This window comes from Pan troglodytes, chromosome 5 (genome assembly GCF_028858775.2).
Source record: "Pan troglodytes isolate AG18354 chromosome 5, NHGRI_mPanTro3-v2.0_pri, whole genome shotgun sequence".
Classification (NCBI taxonomy): domain Eukaryota; kingdom Metazoa; phylum Chordata; class Mammalia; order Primates; family Hominidae; genus Pan; species Pan troglodytes.
The window spans coordinates 7,107,324-7,132,879 of NC_072403.2; the positions used below are offsets into that span (position 1 = coordinate 7,107,324).

Genomic DNA, 25,556 nt, shown 5'->3' on the forward strand with positions numbered 1-25,556 from the left:
TATCTTAGATCTAGCAGCCTTGAAGGCAATGTGCGCCAGCCATGCCCTCAAATATTTAAGGGGGTATGATCTCCATTCGACACTTGCCATAAAATGAACCAATTCTCGGTCTCTGTAATCCCGAAAGCTGCCCCAGCTCTCCCCTCCCCTGCCCTCGAAAAGGAGAGGCCAGACAGTTACTGTTTCCCGTGATACTCTGTCTGGACTGAATTCATCTTGGGAAATGGTAACTCTGCTTTGAAAGTTAATAAAGGTGCTCTCTGACAAGAAAAGTGTATCCAGAGAGGAACACTGGTCTCAACAACTGTGTGACTGCAATCCAGCCTTGGGCAAACAAAACCAGCCCCTGCGTGTGCCTGATTGGCAGATTGATGGAATGAGAGTTTCTCTGGTGGGGCCTCACTGGGAATGGACCCAACTCGAGGGGAAAGGCACACATCGCAAGGGCTAACACCCAGGGCTCTGCGGAAGCCTGTGCCATCCTTGTGTGCAGGGGAAGAGCGGAAAGAGGTCATGAGAGCAACTCCAGGCAGGCTGGACCCACCCAGCAGCTGGGGAGAGTGGAGCAGAGACAGCAGAGAATCCCAAGACCGAGCCATTGTTTCCCTTGGTTTTCTCTCAGTCCAGGAAAGCACACCTGCATCTTGGGTTTCCTGAAACACTACAGGGGAATCTGATTTTAGGATCTATCCCCAAGGGCCCCGGCGAAGAGGCCCAGAAGTTAGTTCCTTTTTGTGCACCTGAAGCACAAAAGTTGTCACACTATTCATTCAGTCTCTGAAATTATATTTTCTTTTCCTCAACAGCATAAGAACAGCATTAGGATAATAAGTTACTGATCCCCTTGACTCCCCAAAATCTCACATCTCAATAACAACCTATTTTTTAGCACCTACATATGTCCACTTTGTTAGCTTTTTACTCATACTTTTTCTAGTACTCACCAAAGCTCTGCCAAATACTCATCATTTGCCCCCATTTTAAAGGGGAGTTTAGGGACTTGCTCAAGGCAAGTCTTTCTATGTCTTTTCTAGGACAGCGCGATAGAAAGGCGGCCGGCGAAAGGGCTCCCAGGTCTCCGCTCGGCTGGCTTTGTATGAGCAGCAGGACCCTTTTCTGGAACATCCTCCAGCATGGAAGTCCGAGGTGTACCAGCTGCCGTGGGTGAGGCTGAGGGTCCAGGGCCCAAGGGATGACCCGGTAGAGTGACTTAACATTACAGAGAGAACGTCTGCAGAGGCTTCAGCCATCGGAGAGCTTCTGCACACTTTCATCCCTTCCCGCCGCTGGGGCTCTCCCACCAAGCCCTGCAGAAGGAGGGCCTCTTAGTTTCCCCACTTTGAATATTCATGACCCTCTAGTTATTGCCCAGACCTGGAACCTTTTGAAAGGGAAAGGGGGAGGATGCTTTTGATCATTTTAATTATTATTAATTACAATCATGATACCTTTTAAGATCATTATACCAGAGTTCAAGAGATCTATTGTACATCATGGTGACTCTAGTGTATAGTAACACATAGGATTCTTGAAAATTGTGAGAGAATAGATTTCAAGTGTTCTCATCACGAACAAGTGATAGGTAAAGTAATGCATATGTTAATTAAGTTGGTTTAGCCATTCTACAATGTACACATATATCAAAATGTCATGTTGTACACCATAATAATATACGGTTTTTATTTTTTAATGAATTAAATAAATAAGGCAATTATGCCAGGACAACAGGCATGATTTAGAACTCTCCTGAGCAAACCAGAATGAAAATCTTACACTGACCAAGGAACAGAAGAGTTTTACCCATTGCAGGAATATTTATGTTTTCAGGGACAATCTGGAAGAGACATCGTCAAGGTGCACCCTCAGTGTCTGTGGAGGCTGAATAATGCCCTCCCCACCCAAGGATGCCCATGTTCTAATCTTCAGAACCCATGCATGTCACCTTCTATGACAAAAGGAACTTCACACATGGGATGGAGTGAAGGGTCTGGAGATGGGGAGATGATCCCGGATGATCCAGGGAACCCCACAGGTTACCACAAGGTCCTTACGAGAAGAAGGCAGGAGGGAGAAAATCAGAGAAGGAGCGGCAAGGACAAAGCGGGGTCAGGGTGAGGTGAGGAAGGGGCTGCGAGCCAAGGGGTGCAGGCATCTCTAGAAGCTGGACACGGCAAGGGAACGGGTTCTCTCTGGGAGCCTCTAGAGGGAACCAGCCCTGCCCACACCTTGATTTCAGACTTTTGTCCTCCAGAACCGTAAGAGAACAAATTCGTCTTGCTTTAACCCACTAAATGTGTGGTAACTTGATACGATAGCAATATTGAATACAATACTGAAACTGATACAGTACTGTATCCAAATAAAAAATGTTGGGGGTTTTGTTTTTTGTTTTTAGAGACAAGGTCTCGCTCTGTGGATCTGGCATGCTCACAGCTGCCTGAAGCCTGGACCTCCCGGGCTCAAGCAATCCTCCCACCTCGGCCTCCCAAAGCGCTGGGATCACAGGCATATGCACCACCATGCCCAGCCCAGAATAACAAATGTTTTAAATCCACACTTTTCCGAATGAATCTGGGCAAGAGTCTAGGGCTTGGATTCTGCCCTGGAGTTAAACTTTCACTCCTTCAACAAAATATCCTTTTGTATTTAGGTCTTAGATGCAAAGCTTTAACTATAACTCCACCTTATAAATGTATCTGCATCCATGGATTCCCTATGAGCAAGAAAGCCTCATGCACACAAGATCAGGTTTCTAACGATAACTGAGTAATTAATGAATTACAAGCAAAACAATGACAGCAAACATTTATTAAACCCTACATGCTAAGGGCTGTTCTGTAGGCTTCACGTGAAGAAACATGTAATAACACCATGGGGAGGGCAGAATTTTTATTCTCAGTTTACAGATGAGGAAACTGACGCAAACAGAGGCTAGATGTCTTCCTATAACACACCCACTTACTGACAGTCTCCTCCAAGACACACCCCCACGCACACCATTTGAACACAGAGATCCTAGCGAATGTGTCGTGACTGCCACTGCCAGACACTGCTGAGAGTGCTCCAGATCAACTCACCCATTTAATCCTCAGGACAACCCATGAGGTGGTACTGTGATCGCCCCACTTTACAGATGAGAGGACAGACACACAGAGACACGGAAACCAGCCCTGGGTCACACAGCTGGGAAGCGGCCGTGACTTTCCTACTCAGGCCCGTGGCACACGGAGCCCCAGAGAAAGGCTCAGGAGAAGGGAGACGCGTGGGACTAATGGTCTTGGAAGCACAGCCGGGGTGACGGAAGGTAAGGTTCATTCCGAGACAGTTGCTGATGGTGACGGAAGGTAAGGTTCATTCCGAGACAGTTGCTGATGGTGACGGAAGGTAAGGTTCATTCCGAGACAGTTGCTGATGGGGTGTGGAGCTCACCCCAACCTGTCTGTACCCAGCAGGCTTCAGCCCCTGGCCTGGGGGGGGGCCTGGGGGGAGATGGCTGACTATGGGTGGGCTACAGGAAGAACACCACCTTGGGTCTGGCAGTGGCAGTGGCACAGAGAGCTGCCATTCGCCTCTGAGGACCATGGAGGCCAGAAAAATCGCTGTGGGGCCTATGAAAAAAGCCAGCAGGGTGGCAGCGGGAACAGCAAATGCAGAGTGGCTGGATGGGGCCAGAGAGAGGAGCCCCGCACGAGCCTGGAGGCCCCCAAGCTCTGACAGTCCCTGCGGCTCCAGGGTGCTCCATGGGCAGGGCTCCAGGGTCAGAGCCTCATGCCATCTCGGTCCCTACGGGCTGCTCAGCTGAAAATACAGGGCAGCTAGAGAGCTACTGGTCAAGCAGCCTAAAGCCCTCTCTCCATAGGTTCAGGATGGCCCCTCAGGAGACCTGAGCTCTCGCCCAAGAACGCTGGGGCAGCTGGATACCTCTTCCAGGCCTCAGATACCTCATTTGTCAAAAGGGGGAGTCAGACAAAACCATCTCTGAACTCCTTCTAACTATAACATGTGTGGTCTGAAATTTTTAAAAAGGGAAAGGCAAAGAAAGCAGAGAAGAGGTGAAGAGAGGAGGGGAAAAAAGAACAGAGAAAAATCTCTGTGTGCTGGGGGACTGCTTTCCTTCTAGCTCTGATGTACTTATCTCTGTCCATAAAGAGAAATCCCTCCCCATCATACTGTTGACTTTTGGCCCTTCGTCTACATTACCAAACCTCGTTCTTACTGCATCTGTGCTTCTATTATGAGTGGCGTCTTTCCATCCTGAAGTAGGCAGGGTAAAAACAAATGAAACCAGGGATCCCAATTACCTCACTTGTCTGTGTTCAACGGCAGAGGCACAGAGAGCCGAAAATGCAAGAACACGGTAGCTAGGAGGGACCGATTCTCATGCAGGGACAACAGTGCCAGCCCTAGGCAGTATCACAGGTGCTGGGTTGGGGTCTGGGCTGAGAATCTGGGTCTCATCAGCGACATCAACATGGATCATGCCACCAGCAGTGACAGCATCTTCATGCAGCCAGAAGCCGCTGACTCTATGAAGAATGGAAGACGGCCTCGAGTACTTTCCAGGTACTGGCACATTGCCAAGGCCTCTCACGTCCCCCTTCCTGCCTGAAAATCCACTGTTCATGTGCTACTTCTGCCAGAGGTTTAGATAAGAGGAGGGAGTACACAGTTGTCTGAAGGTAAGGGGCACCATCCTGGGACCTTCCACATACTCCTCAGTGAGCAATAGTGCACCCTATGTTTGAACTGAGGAGACAGGGAGACTTGAGGCAGATCAGGGCTTCTGGACCGTGGTTCAATTTGCTGCCCAGGTCCATCCGGGGGCAGCATCCCTGGCACCATTTGCTTTTACCTAATAATCCAACACACGCACTAAAGAAAGGAGGAAAGTCACCCCTGCTTCCATCTCTCATCTACTGCATTCATGGCCCATCCCAACTTTACAACTTTATTTTTATTTTTATTTTTTTTTGAGATGGAGTTTCGCCCTTATTGCCCAGGCTGGAGTGCAATGGTGCGATCTCAGCTCACCGCAACCTCTGCCTCCTAGGTTCAAGCGATTCTCCGGCCTCAGCCTCCCGAGTAACTGGGATTACAGGCATGTGCCACCACGCCTGGCTAATTTTGTATTTTTAGTAGAGACAGGGTTTCTCCATGTTAGTCAGGCTGGTCTCGAACTTCCGACCTCAGGTGATCTGCCCACCTCGGCCTCCCAAAGTGCTGGGATTACAGGTGTGAGCCACTGCACCTGGCCTACAACTTTCTAAGGTAAGGTATCCCACCATTGGGTGAAGTCTGGTCCCAATAATCAGATAACAGAAATCACTCAAAAGCAAAGACGTCCTACCTGCCATGTAGGTGATCACACTTTGACATTTCTTTCTGCCTCTACCCATACAGGTTTGAACTTCACTAAGGAAAAAGAATAGCCTGTACAAATGTCAAAGCCCGAAGTGAAAACTGAAGTCCTCAGCATAAGCAGGAACCATTCCCAGATGGGAGGGAAAGTGCCTAGAAAGTTGCTGAGTCCACACTCAAGTTGTTGTTTGATAAGTTTTACAAAATGACAAAGATTGGGCCATAGACAGACATATTTGATGTACATTCTGGTATTTGCAGATTTGATCAGGTACAAAATTTTTAAGCCATATTGATTATGAGACATGTTTTGGTATTTGCATATATATATATATATATATATATATATATATTTTGAGACAGAGTCTTGCTCTGTTGCCAGGCTGGAATACAGCAGCTCAATCTCGGCTCACTGCAACCTCCGCTTCCTGGGTTCAAGTAATTCTCCTGCATCAGCCTCCCAAGTAGCTGGGACTACAGGTGCGTGCCACCACACCCAGCTAATTTTTTTGTATTTTAGTAGAGACGGGGTTTCACCATGTTGGCCAGGATGGTCTCAATCTCCTGATCTCAGGATCCGCCGCCTCGGCCTCCCAAAGTGCTGGGATTACAGGCATGAACCACTGCTCCCAGCCTGGTATTTGCATATTTGATCAGGTATATAATTTTTAAGCCATTTTGATTATGAGAGTACAGGAAAAACATAAACTATACTTTGGAAATGTACATGTGTATATTCCATATATACACCCCATATGCATCCCACATGTAGATTCCATGTATACTCCATGTACATATGACAAAAGAGCTGATGTATCAAAACTTCTTTTGAGATGGCTAATTAGATTTATTTTTCTATATTTTAAGTTTACAAAATGCCTTTGTTTGTTGGATTTTTCATAAACTGGCTCCTTGCCTGAGCCATGTGTGGAAGAATTCTTTTAATTTCATAGCTTCTAAATGTTAGCTTCTAATTAAATGTTGGCTACATGAAAGAGGGGTCCTTTATAAATCCACGAACAAATATCAAAGTGTAGGAAACAAAACACACCTTTGAATCTTATTTCATCTTTCTTTTGCAAGTTTCGATCCAGGAAAGGAACCCTGTGCAGTCTGATTTTTTCTTTTTATACTTTAAATTCTGGGATACATGTGCAGAACATGCAGGTTTTACACATAGGTATACATGTGCCATGGTATGTATGTGTTGATGCACCCATCAACCCATAATTTACATTAGGTATATCTCCTAATGCTACCCCTCCCCTAGCCTCCCACCCCACAAAAGCTCCAATGTGTGATGGTCCCCTCCCTGTGTCCACGTGTTCTCATTGTTCAACTCCTACTTATGTGTGAGAACATGCAGTGTTTGGTTTTCTGTTCCTGTGTTAGTTTGCTGAGAATGATGGCTTCCAGCTTCATCCATGTACCTGCAAAGGACAGGAACTCATCCTTTTTTATGGCTGCATAGTATTCCATGGTGTATATGTGCCACATTTTCTTTATACAGTTTATCATTGATGGGCATTTGGATTGGTTCAAAGTCTTTGCTATTGTGAAGAGTGCTGCAATAAACATACATGTACATGTATCTTTACATTAGAATGATTTATAGTCCTTTGGGTATATACCCATTAATGGGATTGCTGGGTCAAATGGTATTTCTGGTTCTAAATCCTTGAGGAATTGCCATACTGTCTTCCAGAATGGTTGAACTAATTTACACTCCCACCAACAGTGTAAAAGTGTTCCTATTTCTCCACATCCTCTCCAGCACTTGTTGTTTCCTGACTTTTTAATAATCGCCATTCTAACTGGCATGAGATTGTATCTCATTGTGGTTTTGATTTGCATTTCTCTAATGAGCCGTGATGATGAGCTTTTTTTCATATGTTTGTTGGCTGCATAAATGTCTTTTGAGAAGTGTCTGTTCATGTCATTTGCCCACTTTTTGATGGGGTTGTTTTTTTTTTCTTGTAAGTTTGTTTTAGTTCCTTGTAGATTCTGGATATTAGCACTTTGTCAGATGGATAGATTGCAAAAAAATTCTCCCATTCTGTGATTGCCTGTTCACTCTGATGATAGTTTCTTTTGCTGTGCAGAAGCTCTTTAGTTTAATTAGACAAAAACAAGCAATAGGGAAAGGATTACCTATTTAATAAATGGTGTTGGGAAAACTGGCTAGCCATATGCAGAAAACTGAAACTGGACCCCCTCTTTACATCTTATACAAAAATTAACTCAAGATGGATTAAAGGCTTAATATATAACCTAAAACCATAAAAACCCTAGAAGAAAACCTAGGCAATACCATTCAGGACATAGACATGGGCAAAGACTTCATGAATAAAACACCAAAGCAATGGCAACAAAAGCCAAAATTGACAAATGGGATCTAATTAAACTGAAGAGCAGTTTGATTTTTAGTAAGGCTTTCCGTGAAAATAACAGAGAGATGAGAAACTGCTCTATCTGACGTGAACTGCACTATTGCATTAGGTCAAGAGGACTTGCTTTAACATCATGAGAGGCTCCTGGGAAGTCAGAAACTATTAAAAACAGTGTGGTAAGATCTGTAATACATGTATTTTTTGAGAAGTCTACTCACATCTTTCATCAGATTTTCAAAAGGGTTCATGTCCTTAGAAAGTTTCAGAACGATCCCGTTACATCAACCAACTCAAGACCTTCATTTGAACCATTTTGTTGACATTAACATCTCAACAAAAAAGTTAAAATGGCCTTAATTTACACTATTATATATGATTTGGCAACTCGTCTTAATTACAGAATTGTTTTAAGATATTCAACTTTACTACATTCAAGAAATTCCTATAGAACTAGATTTAATACAGTCACACACAGCATAACAATGTTTTGGTAAACCACAGACCACATTTAGGATGGTGGCCCTATAAGATTAAAATACCTTTTCTATGTTGAGATACACAAATACCACTGTGTTACAATTGCCTACAGTATTCAGTACAGTAACATGCTGTACAGCTTTGTAGCCTGGGAACAATAGGCTCTACCATTGAGTCTAGGCATGTAATAGACTCTACTTCCTAGGTTTGTGTAAGTTCACTCAATGATGTTCCCACAATGATGAAATCACCTAACGACACATATCTCAGGTGTATCCCTATCATTAAGTGATGCATGACCATATTTATGTCTAATATTAATATCTCTTTAGGAAAATATCTCTTTTATTTAATTCTTTTGAAAGTAAATGGATACTTGTCAAGTTTAAAAAGACTTTAAACAATGGATTCTGTTTAAAAGTTATAAACTTTCAGAATTCCAGTAATTTTATTTAGCTATTAATTTACTTACCAAATCCTTTCTTTTGCTGATAGCTCAGGTTGTATCAGTTCAACTTCTATCTAAATTACCTCATAGGCCAACTACAAGACTCAAAATCAATTGATTTATATTACATAAACACAGATAGTTAACAAGACACTCATGTACCAAACCAGAAAATGGCTTATGTTGAAACTAGTTAACATCAGCATTGGATAATCTCATCATCCACAAAATGATAAGGGAAAAAGATGCATTATAAAGATTAGAAAGAAAACATTGTTAGCGGAGCACAGGAACTGGATTAGAGGTAGACTTACTGCCGCCCGAACACATCCAGGTTCTTAGCAAATGAATATGGCTGACACTAATATCAACCTGCTAGTTTTGATCTGAGCCATGACCCATATTTCAAGACATATATATTGGAATATTGATCGACGCAAGCAAACCTCTTCCTTAATTCTTACTTCTCATCCTCACCCCTTTGAGTTAAGTGCCTCACAAAGTGGTACTAACAGTGCACTTGTAATGCTGTTTTGTGATCATCTGCTATTTGCTTCTAATCCTGGACTGCATGCCCCTTTTTTGCAGGATTCACATCTTCTTATCTGCAGTCTCTGGCACATGTTAGCTTCTAAATAAATGTCGTTGGCTAAATGAAAGACGGGCCCTTTATAAATCCACAAACAAATAAGTACCCAAGTGTAGGAAACAACACACGTTTGAATCTTATTTCATCTTTCTCTTGCAAGTTTTGATTCAAGAGAGGAACTCTGTGCAGTCTGATTTTTAGTAGGGCTTTCCATGAAAACAACGGAGAGACAGGGCTACTTGGCTAAGATTTTAGTGCTCTCCTGGTGGAGCTTGCTAGAGATCAGACGCATCACTTACCCACTTTCAATGGGGCAGCGTGCTTGGGGAGAAATGGATCTGCAGCTACAAGCCTGCATTGCACAAGCCTGTGGGTTCCTGCTGCCTATATCAACAGGAGGCCTTTGCCCAGCAAATGGTTTGGTATACTTTTCATCTTCCTTGACAATTAAAGCTCCAATGTGGCATGTTTGTGTTTCAGGTGAAAGGTTTAAGGCACTAAGGAAGAGTCACCCTTGTTGCCTCATCAACATTAATTAGCTGGCATGATTTCCAAATAGCCTTTGATTAAAACCTTTGAGACAGCGACAGTCAAGAAAAACAAGGTCCAAGTCTGTGTTCGTCGAACAAAACAAATGCAGTCCAGAACAATCATTTCTTGGCGTTCATGTCCCGAAAAGCAGACCCACAAAAGACAGGCCATCACTCAAGTTCATCTGAGAGCAACCTGCAAGCGGATCCAGGCTTAGGGCATAACAAGACGGCCCACAAGCCTCGACTATAGAGAGGTTCACAAGCACTTCTCAAGGAGCCTGTAGGAAGCTCTGTTATCCCCAGCAGATAACGCAGACAATACTAAAACATGGCCCACCATGGCAAGACCAAGTCTCAGATCTCTCCTCCTGGGTTGTATGTGCTGGCCAAGGGCCTCCAAGTCCCAACGGGAACGTTCTATCTACACCCGCAGCCTCCTGGCCCTTCCCTCCCTTCAGCGGCTGCAGCCCACATACACCTCACTCACCTCGTACACATTGTATGCCTCATCACTTCTCCCCTCTCGCAGCTTGGTGAGATCAAAGGCTGTGGCTGATGTGGATAAATTACACTCTAATGTGAAAGACATTCAGTCATGCTATTGCTTTACCTCAGGCATCAGAGTTGGGTAATAAAGAAAAGGCTTGTGCCTGGGTAGAAAAGGCCTCCAGGCATCTTTCCAGTGCCCTTTGAATGGAGTCACTCCAGCTTCTCCTGGGAGCTATTCTGAAGCCACTGGGTTCAGTCCAGTGCCCCCTGAGTGCCTCCTCTGTGCCAGGCACCGTGCTAGGTACAGAGAATGAAAAATGGGTAAGACACAGCCCGGGGGTCTAGTTGCAGGGTTACATGTGTGATTTTGCTCTGCTTCCTGGCGTGGGAGAGGTAGATGAAGGGAAATAGACCTTGGTTTCCTCCGACAAACCCAGCTCTCTTGCAAGGGAGACTGGTTATAGGAACCTCTGTTCCAGGCTCCACCTGCTCACTCACAGCCACAGCCCACCCAAATTCCACATCCGAGGGTTGCTCTTTCTGCCTCCATCCCCTCTCCAGAGCTCCTGGCTCCCTACAAGCCCAAGTCTCCCTCCTGCTCAGCCCCACACACATGAGAAATCCAGAATCTGTTTTCCCTAGGTTTGCTTCCAGCTCATATGTTCCCTGTCCCACGTGGTGAGAGCTTTTCTGCAGTCAGTCACAGGTAGCTTCCTTAATTGCATAGATTTCTGGTAGCAGATTTTCTTCCTCAATTTTGACCCACTCTGGTCTGTAAAACACTATGAACCTATTTATGTTTTCCTGAAATCACATTAACCAGAGATTTGAGGGCTGCCCTGCTTCCAAACATGTTAGATAATGTTAATTCAGGGTCTTAAATAATGCTGCAAATAATTCACTCGGTACACAGTTTACTAGCAAATACACAAGATTTGGCTGAATGAAATTAAGTAAATTAAAACAGTGAATGAGGAAACAAAAGGTAGAAAAGTGTCCCCTCTAGAACTAGAAATGCCGTTTGACCCAGCCATCCCATTACTGGGCATATACCCGAAGGATTATAAATCATGCTGCTATAAAGACACATGCACATGTATGTTTATTGCGGCACTATTCACAATAGCAAAGACTTGGAACCAACCCAAATGTCCATCAATGATAGACTGGATTAAGAAAATGTGGCACATATACACCATGGAATACTATGCAGCCATAAAAAAGGATGAGTTCTTGTCCTTTGTAGGGACATGGATGAGGCTGGAAACCATCATTCTCAGCAAACGATCTCAAGGACAGAAAACCAAACACCGCATGTTCTCACTCATAGGTGGGAATTGAAAAATGAGAACACATGGACACAGGAAGTGGAACATCACACACTGGGGCCTGACATGGGGTGGGTGGGGGAGGGATAGCATGTAAATGACGAGTTAATGGGTGCAGCACACCAACATGGCACATGTATACGTATGTAACAAACCTGCACGTTGTGCACATGTACCCTAGAACTTAAAGTATAATAAAAAAAAAAGTGTCCCCTCAAAGAATGACTCAGTAGTTATGTTAAAATATATTCAACCTCAACTGACAATCCTTATTCAAGACCCCCATAATTGTCCTGACTTTAAGAATCATAGTAAACTAACACAGGTAGGTAATAAACTCTCTGCACCTGGTGGAGGCTTTTCGATGATACTTTTTGGTCATTCTTCTTGTTGTTTGTTGACTGTTGGTGAGTGCGGAGTACTTTTTTTTGCAACAGTCTGAGGTTGAACTTCATTGGTTTGAAATTGTGAGTCACAGCCTGCCTGCTTCTCATCCACAAATTGCTTCCCTCTAAGCAGTGATTCTCAGTTGAAAGTTATGGCACTCGGACCCTGGGCAGTGTCTGGAGACATTGGGGATGAGCACTGGATGTTCCTGGCACCTGGTGGGTGGGGGCCAGAGATGCCCCCAACCATCCTACAACATCCAGGTTAGGCCCCGCAGTGGAGAATCACCCAGCCCAAACGGTCAACAGGACCACAGTTGAGCAACCTGCTTTAAAGGAATCCACTGGCTGCCTGCAGTGTTCTCACCACCCCAGGTTCACTCCGATTGTCCCGCATGTCATCCTCACATGTCACTCAGGTGAGCTCAATAGGAGGTCCTTCAGGAATTCTCCATGAGAAAACCATTCTGGCATTCAGTGCTGCTACAGCTGGGGTCTGGATGGCTTTCAATATTCTCTTCTACAGGAGCATGTCTTTGCATGGTGCCAGGGAAGCCAGAGATAGCTAGCAGATTCCCCTGAGCCCCATTCACATTAGAAGCCCTTGCTGTTGTCAGAAGGGAACCTAAAAGAGAGTTGGATATTTAACTTTTTAAATTTGTTTGCTCAGTTCAGATACATAGGTGGGATGGTTCCATATTACGATACACGCTTGGCTCCATGTTGTCTGGATAATGATCACTACCATGCTGGACAAGCTATGTATGGTGTAAATGGACACTTTCTGGAGAGCACCCGTCACATCTCACCCTCAGAGCCTCCTGGTCAGGGTCTCCTGAGGTATAAGTCACCATAATTACTTTGAAGACCTTGCTATCCTGGCCACAGTGAACTAGACCAAATATTGGTGTCTGGCCCAAGTATGATCCAGAAGAGAGCCTGGAATAAGAGCTCCACTCAATGTGAGTGCTTAATACAGATGACAGACTGGCAGGAACCACCACATGCTCTGGGTTGCGGTGTTTGTGCTACCTGTAGAGGCAGACAGTTGCGAAACACAGCAAAGGCAGCGGACAGAACCCATGAACCTCAGAGGATAACAGCAAGCAGAAGCACACTGCAGAAAGAACACCAACTTGGATGTGTGCCTGTGAATCCCAGCTACCAGGAGCCATCGTGGGCTCATGGGTAGGTGTGCAGTTAATCTGCGTTTAGAGAATGATTTAAGAATAGGGAGATGTCTGGAAGCAGTAGCAGGAGATTAAGAAGGAGAGACATCAGGGAGCTCTTGACCATGATGTTGGAGCTCAGTGTAGAAAGTGTCACCCACTGCTGAGTGGATGACAAGATCACCTGATCCCTAGATGTCTCATGTCCTATATAGCAGGCCTCCCTGCCTGAGGCCAAGCCAGGCCACTGTTGGGGCTGCTTCCTGCTCTCTTTCTTACCTGTGTAATTTCAAAATAAAATGACAGTAACTTAGATACTCTGAAATGTCTCTTAAAACCCCAAAAAAGGGCTGGGAGTGGTGGCTCATGCCTGTAATCCCAGTACTTTGGGAGGCCGAGGCGGGTGGATCACAAGGTCAGAAGTTCAAGACCAGCCTGGCCAAGATGGTGAAACCCCGTCTCTACTGAAAATACAAAAATTAGCTGGGCACGGTGGCAGGCACCTGTAATCCCAGCTACTCGGGAGGCTGAGGCAGGAGAATTGCTCGAACCTGGGCAGCAGAGGTTGCAGTGAGCTGAGATCGCACCATTGCACTCCAACCTGGGCAATAGAGTGAGGCTCTGTCTCAAAAAAAAAAAAAGTCCACAAGACCTTGTCAAGATGGAAATAAAGTAGAGACCTTGAACCTGGAGAGGTTTTTAAGTGAATGGAGGACCAGTGAACCTAAGATGTGTACCTGCCCCTGGGGTTAATCCTTCTAGTTCATAACTTGGATTAATAATGGGACAAAATCTCTTACTAGGACTGAAAGCAAGAAAGAATATTTTTTAGATGCTTTGTTCCCTCCCCTGCTCCAGCCACACTGTGCCTCTTGCCAGATAAAATACAAGCATTTCTGTACCTTCTCCTGCATGACATAAACAAGACCTAGGATTTGATGAGTTCTGTCTTAGATGAGACTTGGGACAGGACACAGCTCTGCCCAGCCTCATCCTGAATGAGTCAACATTAACTTGATCCACCCTATAATCAAAGCATGATTTATTCTGGAACCCTGAACCCACAGCAAAACATTAGATAACAACTAGCCTATTAATAAGAGATGAAAGTGTTATTTTTAGATTAGGTTAACCTGGAAAAAGGTTGACTCAATTTTGGCTTACTGAGACGACCAAGCTGTGTACATTAGCGGCTCATCTATTTATGTACTTAGCAGTGCTCAAATTAACAGGCACGTATCCACTCTCACACCGCTGTGGTTTTCTGAAATGGGCGCAGGTGTTCCACGTAGGTTAAGAGTCACCTCTGTGAACACACGCATTTCTCTTTCCTGTTAGAAAATACCTGAAATCTCTTCCGAATGCTGTGCAGACTCCGGCCTGTACGGGTATTACAAACTGAACCCCCGCTGCACTCCCACTGGCTGCACACTGAGTTAGCATCTGCTCGCCCTTCTGCCCCATGTTCTTTGAGGGTGGGGAGGTGGTAAACACGGGCATGACACAATGTAAGCATGACTGCTGCCGCCGGCTCTTACTGTAAGGTTTTTAGTTAAGAATTCATTTCTCAATTCCCCGTGGAGCTAACTTACAAAAGAATGAGGAAGAATGAGAGCATTCTATCAGGAAAAAAAAAAACACTCTTCCTCTACTTTTTTTTTAAAAAAAACAATAGCCTGCTAATGATGTAGATGAGATCGTGTCCATTTTACAGACAAAGAAATTGAAACCAGAAGGCTCATCATCGCAAAGCGATTTTCCATTGATTCTAGAATGAAAATCCAGTTTTTAAAATTTTAATTTCAGTACTATGGCCTCTGTAATACGTATTTCATTACCTGACTAGGAAAAATGAGACCAAAGAAAAGAAACGGAACTTCTAACTCAAACTTATTAACACAGAACTTCCATTTCTGGCTGATGGAGTGACGTGCATCAATCCGACCATCCTGCACTACATCCTAACTACAAAAGCTGCACAAAATAAAAAACACGTTGTTGAAAGACAACAGAGAATAACCAAGTCAGCCAGTACTGGAGGGGCAACGATGCCAGAGAAAAAGCCCCCCACAGGTGAGTCCAATGTCATTCCTTGCTTCTCCCCTTCGAGCATCTGCTATTTCCCAAGCAACACTAACACAAAGGCAGAGACTCAGTGTTCAGGAGGCTTCACTCCAAAACCTGGAATCCGGGACTACTGAGGCCTCGGAACTGGAGAAGCAAAGAATTTGGAGAAAAAGAAACTGCAAATAAGTGAATACACAGATTGAAAAACATAAGCCACAGTGATAAGGTCTAATGTACAGGTCATTAGAATTCTAGGAAAAGGGGCTGAGGAATAAAGGGACACAAACAATATTTACAGAGGCACTGGCCAGAAATGTTCCCAAAATGCTAAAGACATTAATCTGCAGATTTAAGAAGCTCTACAAGATTAAAGCAGAATAAATTCAGAAGGCAAAAAATAAGCATTGAGATACATCACAGTGACATCTTGCTGAAAACCTCATGGGCACACATGCTGAAAATAAAAAACACAGGAGAATCTTCAAAACAGCCGAGGGTGAGGGCTGGAGGCAGCCAGAGAGAAGCACACATCATACTCAAAGGAGTAACAATTATGCTGATAGCTGATCTTCCAGAAGAAACAGTGGAATCCAGAAGACAATGGGATGGCGTCTTTAAAATGCTGAAAATAATTGCCAAATTCTTTTTTTTTTTAATGAGACAGAGTCTTGCTCTGCCACCCAGGCTGGAGTGCAGTGGCACAATCTTGGTTCACTGCAAACTCCGCCTCCCAGGTTCAAGCGATTCTCCTGCCTCAGCCTCCCGAGTAGCTGGAATTACAGGTGTGCACCACCATGCCCGGCTAATTTTTGTATTTTTAGTAGAGACGGGGTTTTGCCAGGTTGGCCAGGCTGGTGCCAAATTCTAGATCTGGAAAAATATCTTATAAAGCAAAGGCCAAATAACGCATTTTAGTTAAATTTATTGACAGAGAGTATAGCAGACAAAATTGTAAACATACATTGAAAACATTATTTGTGTCATACATTTTTCTGCGAATGTATATGCCCTTTCCCACTAGGTTACAGACCTGCAAGGAAATACACAAGAAAGAATAAATTATTTTTAAGAACAATCGACCAATGCCTATCAGTTTTTCCTTGCTCCAATTCACAGCTTTCAGCCAACTTTACCTTTGTCATCAAAATATAAAATGCTGTGCCTAAGAAATGTCTCTACATAAGTAAACTTTGTGGCTAATTTGAAAACATGAGAAAAACTAATTTAAATATTTTACCTGGCACCGCGCAGCAGCTGAAGAAGAAAGGGAGAGGCCTTGCCCTTCCCTCCGCATTGTGTTCCTAATTACATTCCTGATTCCACTCCTGAATCCTGTGCAGGACAGAGACGCTCCAAGGGAGTAAGTTGAGACTGCATCTAAAAACGTAATCAGCACCTTTCTTAATAAAGTTTGTAGAGTGTAAAAAACCATCGTGGGTTTGGGCATCAAATAGATTTTTCAGATCACTCTTCAAATCCATCAGTTCCCAGTTGTCTGTTCTTTTTTTTGTTTGTTTTTTTTGAGATGGAGTCTTGTTCTGTCACCCAGGCTGGAGTGCAGTGGCACGATCTCGGCTCACTGCAATCTCCACCTCACAGGTTCAAGCAATTCTCCCTGCCTTAGCCTCCCAAGTAGCTGGGATAACAGGTGTCTGCTACCACACCCGGCTAATTTTTGTATTTTTTAGTAGAGACGTGTTTTTGCCGTGTTGGCCAGGCCCATCACTCCCAGTCCAGTGGTACGTTCTTGGGCAAAATATTTAACCTTTTTCAGGCTTCTTTTCCTCATTTTTTCCTTTTTTTGTGTGTGAGACAGGGCGTTGCTCTGTTTCCCAGGCTGGAGTGCAGTGGTGCGATCACAGCTCATTGCAGCCTCGACCTCCTGGGTTTAAGTGATCCTCCAGCTTCAGCCTCCAAAGTAGCAGGAACTATAAGTGTGTGCCACACACGTGGCTAAATTTTTAAAAAATTTTTTGTGGAGATGGAGTCACTGTATTTTTTTCCATCTTTTAGATGAGAATACTGGTACCTATCACAAAGACTGGTGAAGATTAATTGAGATAATGAATACATGCCCAGTACAGTGCATGACTCATAGTTGACACTGAAAATAGTAGGTATTATTTTTATTATATAGTCACTCCAGGTAGTAGGAAAATACTGAATGACAAAGCATTCAGTGGGAAATAATAACAGATAAGTCCATTGTCACTCAGAATGATGAGGAATATGGCTGAGTACTAACAAAAGCAATATGTTATTTACACAGGCTGATTTCCCTGTTTTGCAGGCTGTGAAATTTGGTTGCTTTAGAGATAGGGTGGTTATTAGACATCAGTGAAAATAAGCACACTGTGAGAATTTATAGGGAAATACATTTAATTAAGTGCCATCTGAGCCACCCACACTGTGAACAAGGATTCTGGCAACAAAGGGTTATTGTTGCCAAGTTCCTGCCAAATGTTATTTTCCTAAGTTAGTGTGTTGGTGGTGGTGGCAGTGTTTTTTCTGGCCAAAGCCTGAACAAAGAATTCCAGATGGCAACATGGAGTGGGAAAGCCTCATCACCATAGACCAAAAGTCTCCTAAAGTCCAAAGAAGATTGGGAAATCCTTTTAAAATATTTCCTTTGGATGGAGGAAGGGAGTGGGTACCACAGGAAATGTAAAGTAGGAAATAACGGCGATTTAACTTAACTTTAGGGTAAATTCTTTGAGGATATTAATTCATTTCTTAAAACTTAGAATGTGCTTCCCCCACCCCCCAGGAGGAACACCAATGCAAGGCCTGTGCAAAGCACAAGGTTCTCACTAAGTGCTAGTTGAACTGAGCAAAACTGACCCCCAGAGCACAGAGTAAGTATGACAGAAATGACATCGACAATGACCAGCTCATTAAGCTCTTCTGCAGGTTTCAGTCTCTGCACTGAGCACTTCACGTGTATCACCAGATCCTGCAACAACCCTGTGACAACCTTATTTCTTCCTTGATTCTTAGCTATAGAAATTCAGTCTCAGAGAGGTTAAAGACTTTCTTTCATCACAGAGCCAGTCAGTCACAGAGCTGGGATCAACCCCAGATCTGTCTGACTTTCAAGGTCATTTTCTACCACCGCACTGAGAAACCTGAGTAAAGTCCCAAAACTCCACCTTCACATCAATAGGTCACTAAAACAATCAATGTGTAAGATTAAGCTTGGCCAACAGACGAATTCTGACCAATGTGAAACTACCGGTCGAGAAACTCAGGAAGATACCTACTGTGTTGGGAAATCACAGGACATTCTGTGTAACAAAGTTCAACGTTACGGGGTAAAAACGAAAACACCCAACAAGCCAGTGAGGGCCACTTGTATAACTGAGGCTCCACGTTTCCACTGGAGGAGCCGAGTGTGCAGGGGTGTGGTGCAGCACCTCACGCAGTCTTACGCAGGAATGTAGTTGGCACACCCTTCTTTCTCCCTAGCCAGCAGAAAAAAATGCAGATATGCAGGTTGAAAGTATAAATGTAAAAATTGTTTAATTCATTGTTAAATATTCTTATAGCTATCAGATGTAATGACAAAGACAGACAATGCCAGAAGTCATGTTTTCACAACTCTTTAGAAAAGAAAATAAGACAGTAAAGATCTGGAAAGCACGTAATTACAGGCTGCAAGTGCAATTTTGTTGCATGAGAGTGACCTGCCTCCACCCCCAGTCTCCACCATCCTTTGGACTTATCGTTTATAAGCTGAAGACTGCTATATCACTCCCAAAGTCTCTACTGAGCTGCTAAACCATATATCCAATTAGCTTTCAGATGGCTCCAGCTACATGTCACAAACAGTTCAAATTCAATATATCAAAAATATCCAAAATTTAGCTCATAATCTTGTAGTCCAAATACGTTCTTTCTTTAATATCCACTATTCCAGTGAATAGCCCAGGTATTCTTACAACCATTCATGCTGGAGACCCAAGGGTCACCTCGGACTTGGACTCCTCTCTATCTTCTTCCCTCTACAACTGAGTTCTCTCAGGTTTGCCTTTGCATATTTCCTGATTTCATCTTTCTCCATTTCTCCCTTTCTCTCTCCCTCTCTCTCTCCACCCAGCAGTGGTGCCTTTAGTTCATCATTGTTTCTCATCTGAATTAAACCAAGTACACCAAGTCCCTCAGTTATTCTTTCTCTAGTCTTGTTCCAACATAATCCATTTTCCACTCTAATCTGGTCCTTTCACCTCACTGACTCTAGACACTTCTGTATAAAGTCCAAAAGTCTTCACATGCCATATAAGATCCTTCATGATCTGTTACCTGCCCACCTCTCCATTTTTGACCCTTGTCCTTCCTACCCTGTGCCTCCACAATCTAGTCAAAGCAAACTCCGTACTTTATCTCAAATGGCCTTCACGCTCATCTTTGTGCTTATCCTCCCATATCTGTCACACTCTTTCCCTGCTAACCCCTCCACATTCCTATATAAGGTAAGGTCAATTCTAGAAAATGTGGACTCGGCCCCCATCTCCTTCCTCTCGTGGCACCCTGTGCTCACCTCTGCCCCTCTGTCGTGGTACTTACCATATTGGGTTGTGATCATCTTCAAAGCTAGCATCCCAAAAGACAGACATGGATTACTCATCTTTGTATCTATCACCTAGTAGAGTCCATGCAATAATAGGTGTTCAATAAAAGTTTGTGGAATGAATTAATCTAGAAAAGCAGAAAGGAAAGCAAAAAGGGACACCATACGTCGGGGAGAGTTTGTTTATAGGCACATTTAACAGTTGTGAGACACAGATGATCTATTATGTTAACAATTGTGAGAGACAGATGATCTATTATGTTTTCAGAGTTTGGGACTTCACCAGGGAACTAAGAGGAATAAAACGAAGCCGGATCTCAACGATTTAAATAACATAAAGATCATAACTGAAATATTTAATTGCCTAAAGGGACAAATGGATTCATCAGCTGAAGGGTAAACTAATCCGTAAATATCCCAGGTCTAACAGTGTCTGGCATAAAGCCTTGGGGAAAATGGGCACACCCTGCACTGCACTCTGGTGATAACCCTTAACAAAAAGTGACACCAGCCTGCTGGAGCTTTCCTCCATGCACAACAATTTCAGCCAGGGAGAAGCAGTGGTAAAAATAATAATCATGAAAGATAAATACATAATGGATAAATGGATGGATGAAAAGATAGGCAGTGGATGGATAGATAAGATAGAATAAATAGATGATTGATAAGTAGATGATGGATAGATGATAGATGAAATTGAATAGATACATGATTGATAAATAGATGATGGACAGATAAATGATAGATAATAGATGATAGATACAGAGATAAAATAGAATAAATAGATGATTGATAAATAGACGATGGATAGATAAATGATAGGTGATAGATGATAGATAATAGATTAAATAGATAGGCAATACATAGATGATAGAAAGATAGATGGATAGATAGATAGACAGACAGACAGACAGACAGGCTGGCCATAGCTGTTTTGCTGGTGAAGCTGCAGTGGCAGAACACTGTTGCAAAAATAAATGCAGGCAAAAAATGTGGACATTTGGAAGGTGGAAGCCAATGGACTGTCAGTGGGATCTGCTAAAAAGAAATTTATGGTCTGATCCCACAGATCGTGATATCTGTGGAGGACCAGCTACCTTGTGCAAAAGCTGGGAAGAATGAGAGGAGAAACTAGACAAGAACTAAACAAGTGAAGAGAACAACAGAAGATGGTAAAGAAGAGGATCTAAGGCAATAGCAGCTAAGGTGTTGACCATTAGCAAAACCAGTGCAGAGGGAAAAGATACATTGACACTGAAATTAGAGAAGAGAATGCATTAGTCCCACAGATACAGAAGCTGAAACAGCCCATTACTCAGGACTTGCACCTCTGGCCATGATGGAGTAACATGGATCAGATTCACCCTCTTACCTTAAACAACAACAACAAATGGAAATAATTTTAAATAATTTCAGACACTGGACAAGAGGCAGCAGAGGACAGAGATTCCTGAGAAAAGGGGGAACAAGCAAGGTGAGCCCTGAGATGCCCGGCTTACCAGGTGGACAGCGTTTTCAGTTAAGTGATGGTGCAAAAAGATGGAACCTAAACAAAGCCTACTGGTTTATGGACACAAGTGAGAATTCAGGGATGACACTCTGGCTAACCCCATAGAGGAGAGTAATGGAGGAAAGAGAGCTTCACAGGGAAGAGAGCTGCACAGAGAGACCTGCACAGAAGGAGAGTCTGGAGATGGAAAGGGGGTTCCTCTACTCTTCAGCTGAGTACTGGTCAGGGTGTGGATGTGAAGAAGCTGCACCCATCAGGAATGAGTGGGTGGAATCATCCCTGAGCTAGGGGGCAAGGAACTTTGATGTCCCCATAGCAGAGTGGAGAAATCTTGTAATACATGGTCGTGCCCTCAAAAGGAAAAAAGTACCCCTAGACCAGTTTCTTTTGTGGTTCATAAGTGTGATGATTGGGTTTTTTGCTCATGTGTGAGATGTGCCTCCTCAAACCTCGTTATGATGTCGGCACATCACCCATCTGACTTGGAAAAAAAAAATCCCTGCACCAAAGGCTGTTCTGGTTCCATCTAACCATGCTCGAAAGCAAACTTCAAAAAGATTAACTGTTTCCAAGCAACTTAAGTATGTCCCAGAACAGACCAAGAATACTTAAAAGAATACAAAAATATCTGACATCCAACAAGATAAAAATTACATCTGGCCATCCACTCAAAAATTACCAGACATGCAAAGTAGCAAGGGAACATAATGGACAATGAGCGGGAGGGAAACTGATCAACATAAACAGACCCAGAAATAACATAGATGCAGGAGTTAGTAGACAAGGACATCAAAACAGTTATAACTACATTCCATATGTTCAAGAAGGTGGAGAAAAATGTGAGCATATTAAAGATATAAAAGGATATTTTAAGAGAGCCTTAAAGTTGGGAGAGGAGCACCTCAAAGCTTGAGTTATCTCTGATATGTTAAAAGAAAGCAGCAACATCCATTTTCCTTATCTGGTGTGATCATACCAGGCACTTTCCAAACAAGTAGACTTTTGAGAATGAAAGGAGTGCTGTTAATAATGAGCTTGGGACCATCAGCATAAACAGAGACTGCCCCGGGTTGACTGTGACATATGATGGGGCCAACATTTCCTCCCAAAGCTTAGCAATATTTAACAGTGTGTAGGACATGAACATCAACAACAGCTGACATTATGGTTTCAGTCCTTAAAGGGATGGCCTCAGCCTCTGGGAACTCTCAGCCATGCCTACTAATGCACACCACATATCTCTCCAAAATAAGTTTGTCCTTTGCAGTCCTCTCCATTTGTCCCGTGGCTGACTTTGACCTCTCTCTACTGTGTTGTGCCTGACTCTTCCACTGAGAGCCTCAGGCTCAGATTTCACAATCCTTGTCCCAATCAAACTTAGCTGACTCTAGTCTCAACCCCACAGGACCATGCTGCCTACCACTCAACAGGAGCTAAAATGAAAAAGTTGTGAAAGACTTAATGAGTTACTGCCCCTTGGTAGAGAACTTATAGTAAAGCTACCGCTAGCCTCCTGGCTTTGCACGACAACCCACCAGTTACACCAAACCAAAGTTTGCCTAAGTATCGGCAAATCCCCTGTCAAGTGGTATCTGTAAATACTCTGAATTATTTGTCCAAGTGAGTCAAAATATTCAGGGTGCCAAAGAGAAAGATGATCTCTTGCAAGGTAAGCAACAAGTCTCACGAAATCTTCAAGTCCCGATCCAGTGGGGAGAAATTTCCGTCCAATGACAGAGTGAAAAGACACTGGGTGTGTTGGGGACTGGAGTGCCTCCCTTTATTTCCACAAGCCTCTGCTCCTGTGAATAATGCAATGATCATAGATCCTGACTTCATGTTATGACCTGATTGAAACCCAGACCCAAACCTGTCCTGGAGCATGTGATAAACCAGATGAGCCTGGAGTTCAGTTGTCACCACCTTCTCAAACACAGGCATCTTAATTAAAAAATTATAAGCTATACTTTTGCCAAGGATTCAGATGAAACATCAAAAGGGTGGAAAAGGGTGTCTTTCTTTCAGTTAAAGGACAGGCCCAAGATTGGGGGATAAGAGTGGAAAATCAGGTAGGTGAGAATCCAGAGACAGACCAAAACTGAAGCTCATCCCTAGTGAGGGGACCTTTCCCATTTTGGAGACAGATTGTGCTGTACTGATGACCATGTGCATAAACAAGCCTCTTCTCTCCACTCTTCAACCTTGTCTTTAAAAACAGGCCTGTCCCAGCATGTGGGGAAAACATACAAAGCATGTTGAACTCAGATATGAATCTGAATGCTGTGGAAAACAGCCAAAAAAGTGGCATCTTCTCCACCACTGACGATCCTTTGCATCCCTCTCCTCCTTGCGGGTAAATGAGAGCTGGAACTCAGCCTTGGCTCACAGCAGAAAACAATTCTAACCCAGGGCGCATCCACATTCGTGGGGAAATGTTCAAGTGCTTGATCATAGATGCAGGAAAAAAAAGTCTGATTTGTTGGCATCAGACCTAGTCTTTAGATGGGAAAACTAATAAACATCAACTTGAAGACAAGAGACAAACATTTCTTCTCCAGAAATATACTGACAGTGACCTTATAGTCTTCAAACATTTGGGCCTTTAAAATAAACAGACTTTTGTAAAATATCTAATAACAGCTAAAAGTTGTAAGTGAAGGCTGGAATATTGAGAAGATAAAGAATTGGATTTCATTTATCTTCAATGCTCTAAATTTTTGCTTCTTCTACCTTTGCCTACAGGATGAACACATCCTGAGAACGCAGGCCCAGGCAGAACCAGGGACAACACAACTAGCAGACGAAGTTGAATAATGACTCTCACCCAGACCTCCCTTCACTTTGGTGCCCAGAATTTGGTCTTGTAAAAGATTCAGACATCCATGCTTCTCTAATTAGAATAGGCTTTACTTCTATAGATAAGCACAGGTAAACCAGGAGATTAGAATCTATACAATATACCTAGAACATCTTTTTAGAGCAAGTTTCACCTGAAGATTTAGGGGAAGGGGTGTTAAGAAATGTTCTTTCACTTTAAGAGCAAGTCCAGTGTTTTTAATATTGAAGTATGGATGACTTACAGGACTATGCCTAATTTGCAGGAAATTGGAATATAAAACACAAGACTTCTTGGTATTTTACTTTATGATGGGCTTTTGGGGTCCTCATCTGTAATCTTTCTGCAATACCAGCACAACCTTTCCATTTCAGTCGAGAAGTCTGGTCCACGATGTCCTAGGTAGACTGTGAAGCTCTGAAGAACATGTGCCTTGCACTTGCTCCTGGTTCAATTTGTCCATTGCTCATCATAAATCTCAGAGACACCGGAGAGAACCAAGCATCACCAACAGTGACTGATATGGTTTGGCTGTGTCCCCACCCAAATCTCATCTTGAATTGTAATCCCCATAATCCCCCTGAGTCGTGGGAGAGACCTGCTGGGAGGTAATTGAATCATGGGGGTGGTTTCCCCTATGCTTTTCTCGTGATAGTGACAGAGTTCTCACGAGACCTGATGGTTTTATAAGCGTCTGGCATTTCCCCTGCTGGCACTCTTTCTCTCCTGCTGCTCTGTGAAGAGGTGCCTCCTATCATGATTGTAAGTTTCCTGAGGCCTCTCTACTCAGGCAGAACTGTGTCAATTAACTTCTTTTCTTTTTAAATTACCAGACTTGGGTATTTCTTCATAGCAGCATGAGAACATATGAATACAATGACCAGTTATGGATGAGAAGTGCCCAACTGCACAATCTTATCGATTTCATACCACCAGGTCTCACAGAAATGGTACGGAGATGTCTCAAGCAAGATCAAATCAGAAAAATCATGACTCCATGAGGAGCCAGGCACAGTGACTCCCACCTGCAATCCCAGCTACTCAGGAGGCTGAGGCAGGAGAATCACTTGATCCCTAGGATTTGAAGCTGCAGTGAGTTATGATCATACCACTGCACTCCAACCTGGGTGATAGAGGGAGACTCTATCTCTTAAAAAATATATATCCATAAGGGTAGAGGTCTTTATTTTGCTCATGAACTTATCCACCAAGCACATAAAACAGTTCATGCTCTGTAAACATATGTCGAAAATTAATTCTATATGCTACTTCCTCAACATTATTTTCTAATTATCTTCCCAAATGGCTAGTTAGATGAAAATCAGTTGTCTCTTGTACCATTCTACATTCAGAAGGAATGAAAGGTATGCTATAAGGAAAGGGGAGTGTGAGTAACTAATTTGAAGGAA

At 43.4% G+C, this 25,556-nt stretch overlaps 1 protein-coding gene, 1 long non-coding RNA gene and 1 other non-coding gene across 5 annotated transcripts in view; 2 read left to right on the forward strand and 1 right to left on the reverse strand.

Annotated features, from left to right (window-relative positions):
• LOC104006679 (uncharacterized) overlaps positions 1 to 25,556 on the reverse strand; it is a 218,664-nt gene that overhangs the window by 66,970 nt on the left and 126,138 nt on the right. The window lies entirely within an intron of this gene.
• LOC107975022 (uncharacterized) lies at positions 1,843 to 10,459 on the forward strand. 3 transcript variants are annotated; one of them, XR_008548395.1, is made up of 6 exons: positions 1,843 to 2,116; positions 3,134 to 3,304; positions 3,860 to 4,563; positions 5,401 to 5,629; positions 5,741 to 5,838; positions 9,743 to 10,459. It is a non-coding gene; the product is annotated as an uncharacterized LOC107975022 (long non-coding RNA). The 3 variants fall into 3 exon arrangements; XR_008548394.1 differs by having other exon boundaries at positions 3,134 to 4,563; XR_010157871.1 differs by having other exon boundaries at positions 3,860 to 5,629.
• LOC112209690 (small nucleolar RNA U13) lies at positions 21,693 to 21,794 on the forward strand. Its single transcript, XR_002944512.1, has one exon. It is a non-coding gene; the product is annotated as a small nucleolar RNA U13 (small nucleolar RNA).